The sequence below is a fragment of the Rhinatrema bivittatum genome, chromosome 3 (genome assembly GCF_901001135.1).
Source record: "Rhinatrema bivittatum chromosome 3, aRhiBiv1.1, whole genome shotgun sequence".
In the NCBI taxonomy this organism is placed as follows: Eukaryota; Metazoa; Chordata; class Amphibia; order Gymnophiona; family Rhinatrematidae; genus Rhinatrema; species Rhinatrema bivittatum.
Genome location: NC_042617.1, coordinates 344670866 through 344685558, shown reverse-complemented (window position 1 = coordinate 344685558; position 14693 = coordinate 344670866).

The window sequence follows — 14693 nt, the reverse complement described above, 5'->3', positions numbered from 1 at the left end:
CCGGCTACCTGTGTAAACTGCCAGCCGGTGGCGAGGGTGTGTGCTAGGGTTTGTTCCGCCAGCTGCCATGTCGCAAAACATCACCGGTGAAAGATGTGCGTCAGGATTCCTGACCTAGTAAGGGCAAATGTCCGCTGAGGATATGGCGCCGATGGGCTGTTGCCCTTACTATGTCACATGGTGTACCGACGTCATTGTTGTCTCCGTATAGCATAGTAAGGGCAAGATCCACCGGCGCCATTTTGGCTGCTGGCATCCGTCGGCCCTACTGAATGTGATGTGTCTCGGACCGTTCCTGTGGTGCTGGCGGAGAAGCACGGACTTGTATCAGGTGTAGTGTGTGATCTGAGTGCAGTGCGTGGGTGGGTGGAAGAGGGTAATTAATTTAAATTCGGAGGGTGTGTGAAATGCATGGCTTCCCAATGTAGCAGCCAGGAATTCGTGTTTTGGTGTGTTTTGGGAGGGTGGGTGAAGTAAGTGACATTGGCAGGCGTGTGGGTGGGGGTGTGTGGTGTGATGAGTGTGGATTTCTGTGTGTTATGAGGGAGTGTGAATGAAAGACAATAGCCCTGTGTGGGGGAGGGGTGTGGTGTGTGAGTGTGTGTGAAAGGTGTAAGAGGTTGTGCTTGCGCTGACGGCCACCAGATGTCGCTGTTTTGTGCAAGCAATTTTTAAACTTGTATTACCTGTCACAGGTGTGACCTATATGTAATGTAAGTGTATAAGATCCTTCCCGTATGGGACGACGTACAAACTATTTAACATTAAGCTTATAAGATGACTACTAAAAGTTAGGGTTGTGCATTTGTTTCCTTCATTTTTGGGAGTTTGTGCATGTACATTTTTTACACACCTAAAATTTGATTTTACATATGCAAGAACAACTTATGCACAGGGAGCCTGAGTTTCAATCCTATCCATGCTAGAGCATTTATGTGTGTAAGTGGACGCATGGAGATTAATGATAGTATTTTATAGACTGTGCGCCAGGAGCTTACAAAACACCACACAGTTCAGGCCCTGGCACTTTGCACATGTGCTTTTGTACACGTGAATATTTACAATGTAAAAAAGTGCATACTTTCTGTCCTTATTTTACAAACATATGCATGTATATTCTAGACATGGAGAAAAATATAACATATATGCATAATAATTCTAATTTATATGCAGAGGCATGTAATCTATACGAATATACCATTTTGAAAATATTTACTTGTGCACATACTTGAAATGACTAGTCCCCTGATACCTCCGTTAGATCACCCAGACTGTCTGCAGTTCACCTAGACCCTCCAGTACATCACCCTGAACCCTTACCAGTTTGCCCAGATCTCCCAACCAAGAACTGCAGCCAGCAGCCAGCAGACAAGCCCAATTTCACTTATGCCAGTCAATGAGAACATGTAAAACTGTACAAATAAGTTTGGTAATGCAAATGTGTATATTTCTTACTAAATAGCACCTACCATGCATATTTCTGAACCACGCCCCAGAATGCCCTAGCCTGATCCTTTTTTCCACTGGTAAAATGTCTGTGCAACCCGGCGCGCCTGTCACGCTGTCCCCACCCCAACGGATACGGAGAGCAGGGGAAGATCAATTCTGGGATCTCCGGATAGTCCCTCTGGGAAATCTACACAGAGGGGAAACTACCTGGAAGAAAACCGAGGAGGGGAAGAGAACGGCGAGGGGGAGAGCCGGTCGGCCCCCCCACAGGGAGCCTACCTTCCCCTGCTTCGAGAATTAATCAGCCCAGCTGACTCTTCATTGGGAGAGAGTCGGGACAATGCTACTGAGGCCGCACAAGGAGGTGAACAGATCCAAGTAAGACCGTTTCTGGTTAAACCGGCTAGAATAACGATGGAGACTCTGTGGGAGGCGTTAGCCTCGATAGAAAGTGCAATAGTGGGATTATCAAAATCTGCTTTTGAAATAAATAAAAATACAAGTTATAATGAAGAAAGGATTGTTAAGCAAGAAAAACAACTAATAGAAGTCGAAGAGAAAGTAAAAAAGTTAGAGAAAAATCAACAGAGTTTAATACAAACAGAAAATGTGCAAAATAAAAAGCTGGAAAATTTAGAAAACTCTTTGCGGAGTACCAATATAAGAATTGTAAACTTTCCTATCATACCACAAATATCACCAGTGGAATTATTTAAAAGTTACTTGACTGAAAAATTGAAAATTCCAAGAGAGGCACTCCCACTAGTCACTAAAGCCTATTACTTGCCACAGAAGAAAGTTGTAAGAGATCAAAGAAGTGAAGAAACAGCGACGAATAATGAATGTGACTGATTTACTGGAATTATCCCAAGAAGAAGTGATTACAAAAAGAGGAGTATTACTGGTGACTTTTGCCTTCTTGACTGAGAAAAATAATATTTTCCGAATGTATTTTAGGAATAGCGCAACGCATTTCTATGGACAAAAAGTATGGGTATACCCCGATATCACTAAGGTTACACAAGATAGACGGAGGAAATTCATAAGTATGAGAGTTGAGGCACTTGCTATTTGTACAAAATACACTGTGAGATATCCATGTAAATGTCACATAAAATATCAGGGAAATGACTATATCTTTTTTGAACCATCGCAGTTAAAGTTCTTTTTGGATGCTCACCCGAAGGCGACTGGATCAGAGCATTAGGCATAGAAGGCTGTTAATCTTAGTCTTTTCTTTTTCTGTATTTTCCTATATATATCGCTCCTAGTAAATATGGGCCGTAACTCCCCCATGCATTCCTGTTCTAGTTAGGTGGTGTATTAGAGGTTTATTATAATAATCTTAATTAGGATTATGAAGTGCAAATTTCCTGTATTTTGATTTAAATATACCACCTTATTACCTCACATTGTTATATTCTGTGTAAATTTTGAAATGCATAATAAAAAATAAATTAAAAAAAAAAGTCTGTGCAAAATGGAAAATACGCACGCACTCTCAATGTTTATAAGATAGCATTTGCACACGTATATGCATATATACCATTTGTATGTGCAAAACCCCTTTGAAAAATTGACTGCATAAAGTTCAATTTTATGCATGCAAAGCAGCATTTACATACCGAACAGAAAGCTGCCTTAGTGTTGCCCATGGACTGACTATAGTTTTATCATATTTCTGAAGCATATTGAGCATGAGACAAAAGCCTTTATTTCAACAAGTGGAATAAACTGCCAGGAACCACTTTGTTATATATTAGAAACATAGAAATATGATGGCAGAAAATCATCATATAGCTATTCTTGTCTACCCATCCACAACAACTACTCAGTTCTAAAATCACTAGCACTCCCTGAGAGATTCCCTGGGCATATCCCATGTTTTCATGAATTCAGAATCTGTACTTCTCTCCAACAACTCCAGTGGGAGGTTGTTTTATGAATCCACCACTCTGTAAGCAAATATTTCCCTAGATTACTCCTGAGTCTACCCCCTTTCACCCTCATCCCAAGATCCCTCATTCCAGAGCATTTTTTCTGTTATAAGAGACCCATCCCCCTGTCTATTGATATCTTCGAGGTATTTAAATGTCTCTATCATACCTCTTCTATCCTGCCTTTCCTCTGGTTATACATAATTCATAAGTCTCTCCCCAAATGCTTTATAATGAAAGCCACTGATCATTTTAGTAGCCACCCTCTGGACCAACTCCATCTAGTTTATATCCTCACCAGGATACTTATACAGAGGACAATATCACCTTCTTTTTCTGCTAAACATTCCTTTCCATATGCATATAAGCATCTTCCTGACTTTTGCCCTCACCTTATTCATCTCTGGAATTTGTTGCCAGAGGATGTGGTTAGTGCAGTTAGTATAGCTGTGTTTAAAAAAGGATTGGATACGTTCTTGAAGGAGAAGTCCATTACCTGCTATTAATTAAGTTGACTTAGATAATAACCACCGCTATTACTAGAACTGTAACATGGAATAGATTTAGTTTTTGGGGTACTTGCCAGGTTATTATGGCCTGGATTGGTCACTGTTGGAAACAGGATGCTGAGCTTGATGGACCCTTGGTCTGACCCAGTATGGCATGTTCTTATGTTCTTATGTTCTTTGGCCAACTTAAGATCATCAGATATTATCATCCTCAGATCCTGCTCATCTTCAGGGCTTAGAAGAATGTATTTATTTTATTTATTTAATTCACCTATATATGGGACTGCTCCCTTGGGAATTTTACAGCCCAAATACATGACTGTGTATGTTTTAGCATTATATTTTAGCTGCAAAACCTAGACCATTCCTTGAGCTTCACTAGATCTCTTCTCATGTTTTCCACACCTTCCTGGGTGTCTGTTCTTTTTCAGATTTTGATATCATCCACTAAAAGGAACAGGGAGAGCCAAAGGAAAACTGCTACGAACAAAGGAAACCAAGAGGACAACAGCAAGAGGATGAAAGAATATGAATATGGTGAAAAAATATGTTACAAGGTATATATATAAAATTATATAGTAACACTAAATTAAACATAAACAGAATATATACAAAATCAGAAATATAACATTTATTTTATATAACAACGATATTAAATAGACATACTAAAATATAAACTTATAAAAACCATAATATTATACTACAATAAAATAAAAGGCTCGACATGCCATATTTCCGCTTACTCCTGCATTGGGGGCTGGACAATAATGCTATAAGAAAAATAATAAATACATCACACACAGAGTGAAAATAAAAATAAAAATAGAATATACCTTATCAATATCAAACAGGAACAAATAGTAAAACAAATAAAAACTTTGATAGAAACAAATAAAAACCAAAATGTCATTAAAAGAAACTTTAGGCCGGATTTTAAAAAGGTTACGCGCGCCATTTGCCGCTGTGTTGGAGGATCGCATGCCAGCACGCGCAACCTGTGCCTGCCTCCAGGCAGGTGCAAAAGGTACGATAAGAATTTGGGGGGGTTAGAGTAGGGCTAGGGGGGAAAGGTTAGGGGAAGGGGTGGGAAGCTTAGGTTAGGGGGAACGGGGGAAGGCAGCGCGGCTCGGCGTGCACCTCCTCGCACGCGCCGACCCCCGATTTTATAACATGTACGCCTGCGCGCACCTTTTAAAATCTACCCCTTTATGTATGGGTATAGAAAAGAGCAGCGGAAAACATATATTTCCATCATATTTCATCTTCTTGCTGTTGTATTGCTCCTCTTGGTTGCCTTTGTTTGTAGCAGTTTTTCTTTGCCTCTCCCTGTTCCTTGTTCACATTTGTGAGCCACCATGGCCTTTGTCAGTTGGAGTGACATGTTGAGTTTTTAGGGATGACCATCTTAATGATCTCTTGAAAGACACCCCCCCCCCCCCCCCCCCCCCTAACAGTCACTCATGTAGATTTCAACATTGACTTATGGATAGATCTTATGCAACTAAGAAAGGAACAAATTAGGGCTGAGTTATATTTTGCAACATTGTTGGAATATTGTAGAGCTAAGAGAATTTCTCATGGATATGTATAATGAAAGAACAAAAGATGCAGTAATGAAGGTGAAGAATTCATAAAAGACTGAAATTCTATTCTGAATTAGTGCTCACTAGACCTTATGATCTTTTTAATAGCTGCATCTAAAACAAAAGAGGAAGTGTCTAGTAGGGGTGTGCATTCGTTTTCGCCATATTGGCGATCCGCAATGTATATTACACTATTCATAGTATTCGTGGGGAAGCGAAACGTATCGCGATTCCCCACGAATACACGAATCTTCCCCGAATTATATGGCTACCTAAATAAAAGTTTAAACAACCCCCTCCACCCTCCTGAACCCCCCCCAAGACTTACCAAAACTCCCTGGTGGTCCAGCGGAGGGTCCGGGAGACATCTCCTGCACTCACACCCTCGGTACCGGTTTTATCATGGCGCCGATAGCCTTTGTCACAGGGGCTACCGGTGCCATTGGTCAGCTCCTGTCACATGGTCATCGGCACCATCTTGTGCTCCTACCATGTGACAGGGGCTGACCAATGGCACAGCCCCTGTCACATGGTGCCATTTTGAGTACTGGCATCAGACGGCCGGAGTGCAGGAGGTCACTCCGGGACCCCCGTTGGACCCCCCAGGAACTTTTGGCCAGCTTGGGGGGGCCTCCTGACCCCCACAAGACTTGCCAAAAGTCCAGCGGGGGTCCGGGAGCAACCTCCTGCATGCCGGCCGTCCAATGCCAGTACTCAAAATGGCACCGATCGCCTTTGCCCTCACTATGTCATAGGTACCGACGGTCGGCCCCTGTGACATAGTGAGGGCAAAGGCGATCTGCTGCCAGTATTCAAAATGGTGCCGGCTGGAGTCAGACTAATTTATGTCTCCAAGCCTGAGGGATCATCACTCGGTCCCACAGTGCTGTATCTATTATTTTTCTTATAGAATTATTGTCCAGCCCCTGATGCAGGCATTAGCTAAAACATGGCTATATCGGGATTTGTATTTTAATCTGGAATATGTTATGGGTTTTATAAGTTTCCATTTTAGTACATCTGTGCAATATTGGGGTTTTTTTTTACATTTTATATTTCTTTTTTTTTTATATATACTCTGTTTATTTTTTATTTAATTTTCCTATATATTTTTATATATACCTTTTCAGTCTTGTTCATATTCTTTCATCCTCTTGCTATTGTTCTGCTCCACTTGGTTGCAATCATCTGCAAAAAGACAAACCATTCACAATAGTCCTTCCACAGTATCACTTACAACAATGTTGAAAGGAACTGCTCCAAGGATGATCCCTGAGGCAGAGGCATACTACTAGTAACATTCCTGTCCTCAGAGGGAACTCCATTTACCACTACCATTTGTTGCCTGGTTTCAGGTTTCTAACCCAGTCATGGGGCTGACTCATCATATGGAGTCAACTTGTCAAAATGATTGAGCATGCAAAAATCAACACAAATTATCCCTCTGTGGATCCTCCTAAATTATCCCTCTCTGGACCCTCTCAAATTATCCCTAGAGTGAAGGAGGTTTGCTCAATATTGGTGTGTTCAAATTCTCACTACATTCATAGAGCTGGCAACCATATTAAGAGCACTCAATTTATTTAGGTCTCGGAAAGACCTTTACTAAAATCCCAGTACACTACATCTAACATTCTCCCCTGATCCACTCTGCTCACCCAGCCAAAGAAACTGATCAGATTTTTTTGACAAGACCTATCTCTCATAAAGCCTTGTTTCTTGGATCTTGTAGTCCATCAGATTCCATAAATTTTACTATCCTCTGTTTTAGCAGCAATTCTATTAATTTTCTCACCACAGAGATCTGACTGACTGGTATGTAGCTCCAGCTTTCATTTTACAGAAGAGGAACCATATCCACTCCCTTCTCTAATGAAGCATTGAAAAAGTCAGTAAGTGCAGCTGCCAGAACTTCTCTAAGATCCCTTAATACCCTTGGATATACGCTGTCATGTTTTAGTATGGATGTGAATCCTGGGCCTAGGTGAGAGATGACTCCGCCCACAGAGAGGAGCCCCATGGGCCTCACCGTCGGTAGGCGCGGTCTCAGAGGCTTAGGACACTGCTGTAAGAGAGAGACTTTATTATAGAGAAGAGCGGGGAACTGCAGTCAAAGAATAGTTCTGCAGCAGAACATGTGGAGTGGGAACTGCAGTAGAGGTACAGTTCTTGATAAAGGGGCATGCCCAAGATGATCTCAGAAGTAGGTATCTGGTAGTAGTCTGCGGAGCAATGAATGCCAGGCAGCCTTCTCAGTAGTGAAACGATTACCTCAGATGTGCGGATCTGGTAGTGGCCCGCAGCGCGGGGTACACCAGACAGTCTACTCAGAGATGGAGCGATTGCCTCAGGTGTGCAGATCCAGTAGTGGCCCATAGCGTGGGGTATGCCGAGGATGACTGTACAAAGATGGTGATGCTGAAGTAGTCAGAGGTTTGAAAGCTCAGATGGTTTCTGATGAAGTCGAAGCAGAAATCCACAGTGCAGGGTATGGTGAAGTGAATTCTGCTGAGGAGGACTCGGTAGTGGCCTGAGGCACGGGGTACACCGCAGGTAATCTCAGCAAGGCTTGGTAGAGTAGAAGTATTCACGAGACCTAGTTCCAGAGGAAGTCCTGAGGAGTAGAACAAACAGAAGTTCAAAGGCCTTAGGAAGAGCCCCAGAAGAGTGGGTACTCAGAGCATTCACACAGCAAGCCAGGAACTGGAACAGGAAGTCCAATGAAGAGGATTCAGCAATGAGGAAACTCCTTGCTAAGTCGTCTAAGCATAGGGCCAGTCAGCTTAAATACAGCGAGGCGGTGACGTCATGCGGAGGGGACGCCCCAGAGGTTCCCGCCATGACGTGTATTAAAAATGGCCCATGCACACGTGCGCTTAGGTAACTCCAGGACCAAGGTGGCGGTCGGCATCGCCCACACCGTCCCGGGGACGCCAGGGAGGTCAGTGTTCACTGGCAGAGGCTGCCACTCTTCCCAGAATTGATGATGCAGTGAAAAAAGAGGTGAGCATGAGAGGTCGCAACCATCTGCAACCGATGGGCGCAACATACGCCATCCAGCTCCATCACTTTATTTACTTTTAATTTAGTTAGTTCTTCACAAGTTGTCTTCTGAAATTCATTTGAAGTTTTCCACATTTCCTATCCTACTTATATCCACTTTCTGTGGTCCTACTCCTAGCCTTTCCTCAATAAACACTCAACAAAAATATTTGTTAAACAAGTCAGCTTTTTACTCCCCTTCACCTCCGAGTCTCACAATGCTGTTTTCGCACTTCCTCCTTGATGTACTTTGGACATTGAAGCGTGGGCCCTTGGTCACTGTAAGAGATGACACCTCCCACAGGGCAGAGCCATGTGGGGACTTGCAGTGATAGGCTAGCTCTAGGTAGAGATGGACACAGAGATATATCTTTATTGTACTGCAACGTAGATGGTAACCCAAGGATCGGGTGAGCATTCCAACTAGGAGAGGAGAACCAGATGATAATGTTCCATCTGTATGTAGCAGAGTGGAATGGCAGTTCCACAGTCTCAACAGGCCCGCAGTGCAGGATAGATTGTGAGTCTATGGAGAGAGAGATGAAACAAGCAAAGACAGAACTGGAGCGGCATTACTCACTCTGATGCTGGTAATTGTAGTAAGAGAGAGCCCTGAGGAGCGGAGGTCTTGGACGAGCAAGGCCCCGAGGAGCGGGTACTGTAGGCGTCTTGGTAATAGGTAGGCAACCCCAAAGGGTAAAGAGCAGTGAGGCAAGGCCCCTGAGAAGCGGGTGCCTTAGGCATCCTTGTTGGTAGCAGATAACCCCAGAGGGTAAAGAGGAATGAGGCAAGGCCCCCGTGGAGCGGGTACCTACGTCATCCTGGAGCAAGAGTACACAGAGCGGGAGTGTCTGGTAATGAGGAGAGATCAGCATGGAGGATTCCTTGCTAACTCATAGCTGGAATTGTGAAATGGGTTTAAATATCCTGAGCTTATGACATCATGCGGTGGGGACGCCCCCGAGGTTCCCGCCATGACGCACGTAAAGGATGGGGCTGCGCGTATGCATACCCTAGGTGATACCTAGAGAAAGATGGCAAATGCAATCGCTCATGCCAGTCTGGGGATGCCGGAGGGGTCGGCATAGAGAAGCAGAGGCAGCCATCTTCCCAAGGTGAACGGAGTTAGGCAGAAAAAAAGGTAAGCAACACTCCTATTGCTAACGTATCTAAAAAACAAAAATGTTGTCCCCCCCCCGTTTAACCATATTATCTATTTTTTCTTTTATGTTTATTTCCACTCTCCTGATTACTTTCCCAGCTTTTCCAAATATTGTGTCCTATGTAGTAAAGGTTTTCTTCCATTGTATGTCTATGGGAAACATTCTTTGTACATAAGGCCCTTCTGTAATCTTTTGTAGTTTGGGGTGCACACTAACTCTTTTTTTGTTTAGTTATATTTTTCATTTTGTGTTCTTTTTTTAACATTTTTTTTGTTTCTTTTGTTGTTTGTTTAATTTATTTTCATTTATTTAAAATAGAAAACAAAAAAGGAAATAAAAAAGAAATTACAAACAAAAAATTTCAGATCCTGCAGCAAGAAAATATCTCTCCTGGGCTTTCCCCCATGCTCCCCCCCCCCTCCCAAGACCTCTGACCCTATTCTTCTTTCTTCACAGGGCAGTAGTTATCTATGATTGCTCCTTCCCTGTTGTTGTGGCTATTGCAAATGGTACTGGCAAACTGAAGCTGGCAATCTTGTTATTTTCTGTCATTATAAGAAAATGGAGTAAGCCTAGGCCTGAGTTCGATGCAGATGTGCTAATTTTCAAAGCTAACGTATGGATATAAGTCCTCTTTGAAAACTCTGGCTAAAGTCTGCATGGACTTTCTACATGCAGACTTTATCCCTAAGTGGGCTGTTATAAAATTGAAATCTAAAGAACAATTAGTCTAAATCAAGCAGGTCCGACAGATAAGGTGTTTATCTTCCTGTAACAACATGTAAGAAAGTGAGTATGGGAACAGTGTCAGGAGTGATGTTGATGTAGATCACAGAGGGGTTGGATGGGCTTTGTGGAAACCAGAGGAATGCTTGTGTAACAGTGGCTTTGCACTCTTATCAAGTCATTGCCTATTTTCATCTGCCAGGAAGTATTTTTGGATCCTCCCAGGTGATAGTCATTTCTCCTGCTTTTGGGATTGGTCGGTGCTTCCCTTTCATATTCTGTGGTTGAGCATGCCCAGTTCAGTTCCCTGGTTTGGAGTATGGTTTGAGTTGAGCTGCTTGAGTTTGAGTTGCTGTTATAGTTAGGAGCTGCCTGCACTTTGAAGGTTTGGCAATGTTTCAGAGTTTGGAAATCTCAGTGGACCTACAACAAGGGATTACAGGAGAAATCCTTCTTTCTGCCCTGTTGGTCAAAAGGGGTTTTCCTTTAGTGCAGAAGAGAAGAAGGAGAAATTTTGGACTTTCCGAGAGTGGGCTTGTTTGTGAGTTTTTCCTAGCCATGAAGGGAAGTCCTCCTTCAGGATAGGCAATTTTTTAGGGAGTGCTTGCCTCTTTAAAAGTCAAGAGGTGTGTAGGGCTGAAGAAGAAAGTTCTAGATCCAAATTAATTTGTTTGGAGTGTTGCCGTTTTGGAAGAGCTGTTTTCTCTTTTTCAAGATTGGGAGAAGGACACTGGGTCAGTTGGAGGATGGACAAGGAGACAGTAATTTTGTGAGTGATTATTTATTTTCTTTGCAATCCTGATTTGGATAATTTTCTTTAAAGTTCAGTAACCCCTTTATATTTTGAACACCACTTTCCAGTCTGTGCCTGAGTAATTTTTGAGGCTCATCCATAAAATTCCACTGAAGTGAGAGCTCATCAGTGAGTACAGAGTGGATCATTGTGAGTCAAAGACTTCGTGAGACTGACACCCCCACTAGCACCAGCACTGAGGGCCCTGGAGGCTCTGGTCTCCTCCTCCCCACAGGATTGGTCCCCGGCCTCCCAGTGACTCACTACTGTGAGAGGAGAGAGAGAGGCAAGAATTTGGTCAGGGACAGTGTGTGTAGCCCTGGGAATTGCCGTGTCCCTTTTATTAGGTGTACAGAAATCAAGAGCAGGGCTGTTGCAAGAATATTTGGAACCCTAGACAAATCTTCAGTCATTCACCCCTCCCAACTTAAGTATTGGCGCCAGCTCCAGCACAGTGCTGCCTCCTATTGGTGGAAGTGGCTCCAGCACAGTTCTCCCTTTTTTTTTGGTGGTATTGACTCTGGTACAGCACCATTCTGGATTTCAAATCTTGGCACTCTAGGCGATGGCCTAGTTTCCTAATGGAAGCACTAGCCTTGATGAAAAGGGGGGGTGGGGGGGGAGTTTATACTTGTCTAGTTGATATTATTGTGGAGTATCATGGAAAAAGAGAACAGATGATTTTGGTGTAGTATAAGGGCTCAAGGAAGAGCAGTTTCTAGAAGCAGAGGACAGGAAGGAGAGAGGATTCATAGCAAAAGCAAGTTGATTACTACTGATAGACCATAATAATTTGTCATATATCGCTTTTTTTTTTTTCTTTTTGTGTTACAGTATTTAGCTCTTAGCCCTGAAACTATCCTATTGCCCATGAATTCTCTATGGGATTTCCTGCTGACTGCAGTAACTACCTACCTTTGAGGAGAGGAAAGCTGATGAGCCATAGGCTTCCCTGCTGCTAATTCATCTAACAAGCCAGGGTTGATGTTTTGTTTTGCTTTTAAGGCCAGCAGGAACTTAATAGGCTGTTTCACACCCTTCTCTATGCACCTAGTGTCCAGAAACTTGTCAGTTTACAGAGAAAGCAAAGCATAATTACAGGACATCTGGGTAGAGCTCTGATGGGGGCACATCATTTAGAAACAAACCTTTTTCTAAAAAAACAAAAACTGCCTGGCCTAAAAAATGGGCAATCAATAGTAAATGTATCTTGAAACATTGTTTAGGTTTTTTTTCTTTTACATTTTTAAATGATAGAATCTCATTTTACAATCTCTAGAATGCTTTAGTTACATTTAAAGAACAATTCAAATTTTTTTTTGTTTGAAAATGCATTATTGACTACATAAGCCTTAATATGGTTTTCAAAGACTATTTCAATTTAAAAAAAACATATTTAATGCTGACATGAAATCACTAAACCCTAGGCCCAGCAAGAAACAAAGCATTGCATAGTAAAGATGCTATTATTTTGAAAGAAAATTCAACGTAATCAGACATCAAAAGCTAAGCTATACATCTTAATTTGTCTTCAAAGTTGGGCTCAGATTGACTTATAGGCAGTTGCTTTGAGTACTGTGTGGCCTGTCTAGTATGTTGCATCTGTGATGTGGAGTTTAATGCTCACTAGTACGGCATGTTCATTTGTTGGAAATGAATGGATAAAACATAACAAATGGGACCCTATTCGTTTCATGTGTGGCTTCCTGAAATGAATAGAAGGGTCCCATGAATGAAACAAATATTATTATTCCCATTTGTTTATGTTTCCCATTCATTTCTATGCCCCCCCTGAAGTCTATAGCTTTGCAACAGGTGCAAGTAGCTATAGAAACCAGCCCTTTCCTGTGACCTTACCTCACCACCTTGTCAGAGCCAAGTCAGGGCATGCTGGCCAGGAAAACACACACACAAAACAAATCACAGTAATGCTTTTTCAATAATTGCCTATCACTGCTGTCTGGATCAGGTGACGAGGATCCACTTATCATAGGATCTGAGCATATTCAAAAGTACTGTATTTTCTCTTTAAATTTAATCAGAAATAGAAGTGTGCTTAAGTTCTTTCAGTGTTTAAAATAAGCTTTTAGATTTTTGGCAGTGGCACTGGCACTGGCACTAGCAAGAAAAAAAAAAAGGCTGCTTCTAGTCTTCTCTGTGCTGTACTGGTTTCATTCACTGTGCCAGTCACCAAAGAAAGACAGCCAGAGTCACTTGCTGCTTATTTTTCTCTCCACTGGGGAAGGGTCTGCATATAGGTGGGAGACAGTATGGAGACCAGTCTTCTAATCATCCACCTTCAAAAAAACTTTTAATGCAGGTAGTTGATTAGAAGACCAGTTGGTTGCTTTATAAGTTTCACAATGTCAGGCTTGCTGACACCTTCTAGGCTATATTATATGCAATTTTTGGTTTCCACTTCTTTTTTGGTGATTATATTTGTGGTTAACCATTGACTCTCCTTTATTGAGCTGGGTAATTGAAATCTCCCATTATTATTGCATTACCAATTTGGTTAGCTTCCCTAATTTCACTTAGCATTTCACTATCCGTCTCACCATCTTGGCCAGGTGGATGGTAGTATACTCCTGTCACTATACTCTTCCCCAACACACAAGGGATTTCTACCCATTTAGTCTCATGCAGGATCTTTATCCTGTTGGACTGTATGCCATCCTGGACATAAAGCGCCACCCCGCCTCCTAGATGCTCCTCTCTGGCTTTGTGATATAATTTTTACCCCAGAATAGCACTGTCCGTTTGGTTATCCTCCTTCCACCATGTCTCTGAGATGCCAATGAAGTCTATGTCATCATTCACTACTATACATTCTAATTCTCCCATCTTACTTCTTAGACTTCTGGCATTAGCATACAATCATCTCAAAGTGTGTTTTTTGTTTGTATTTTCATTCTGCTTTTTAATTGATAGGGATAAGAACATAAGAAATTTCCATACTGGGTCAGACCAAGGGTCCATCAAGCCCAGCATCCTGTTTCAAACAGAGGCCAAAACCAGGCCACAAGAACCTGGCAATTACCCAAACATTAAGAAGATCTCATGCTACTGATGCAATTAATAGCAGTGGCTATTCCCTAAGTAAAATTGATTAATAGCCATTAATGGACTTCTCCTCCAAGAACTTATCCAAACCTTTTTTGAACCCAGCTACACTAACTGCACTAACCACATCCTCTGGCAACAAATTCCAGAGCTTTATTGTGCGTTGAGTGAAAAAGAATTTTCTCCGATTAGTCTTAAATGTGCTACTTGCTAACTTCATGGAATGCCCCCTAGTCCTTCTATTATTTGAAAATGAAAATAACCGAATCACATCTACTCATTCAAGACCTCTCATGATCTTAAAGACCTCTATCATATCCCCCCTCAGCCATCTCTTCTCCAAGCTGAACAGCCCTAACCTCTTCAATCTTTCCTCATAGGGAAGCTGTTCCATCCCCTTTATCATTTTGGTTGCCCTTCTCTGTACT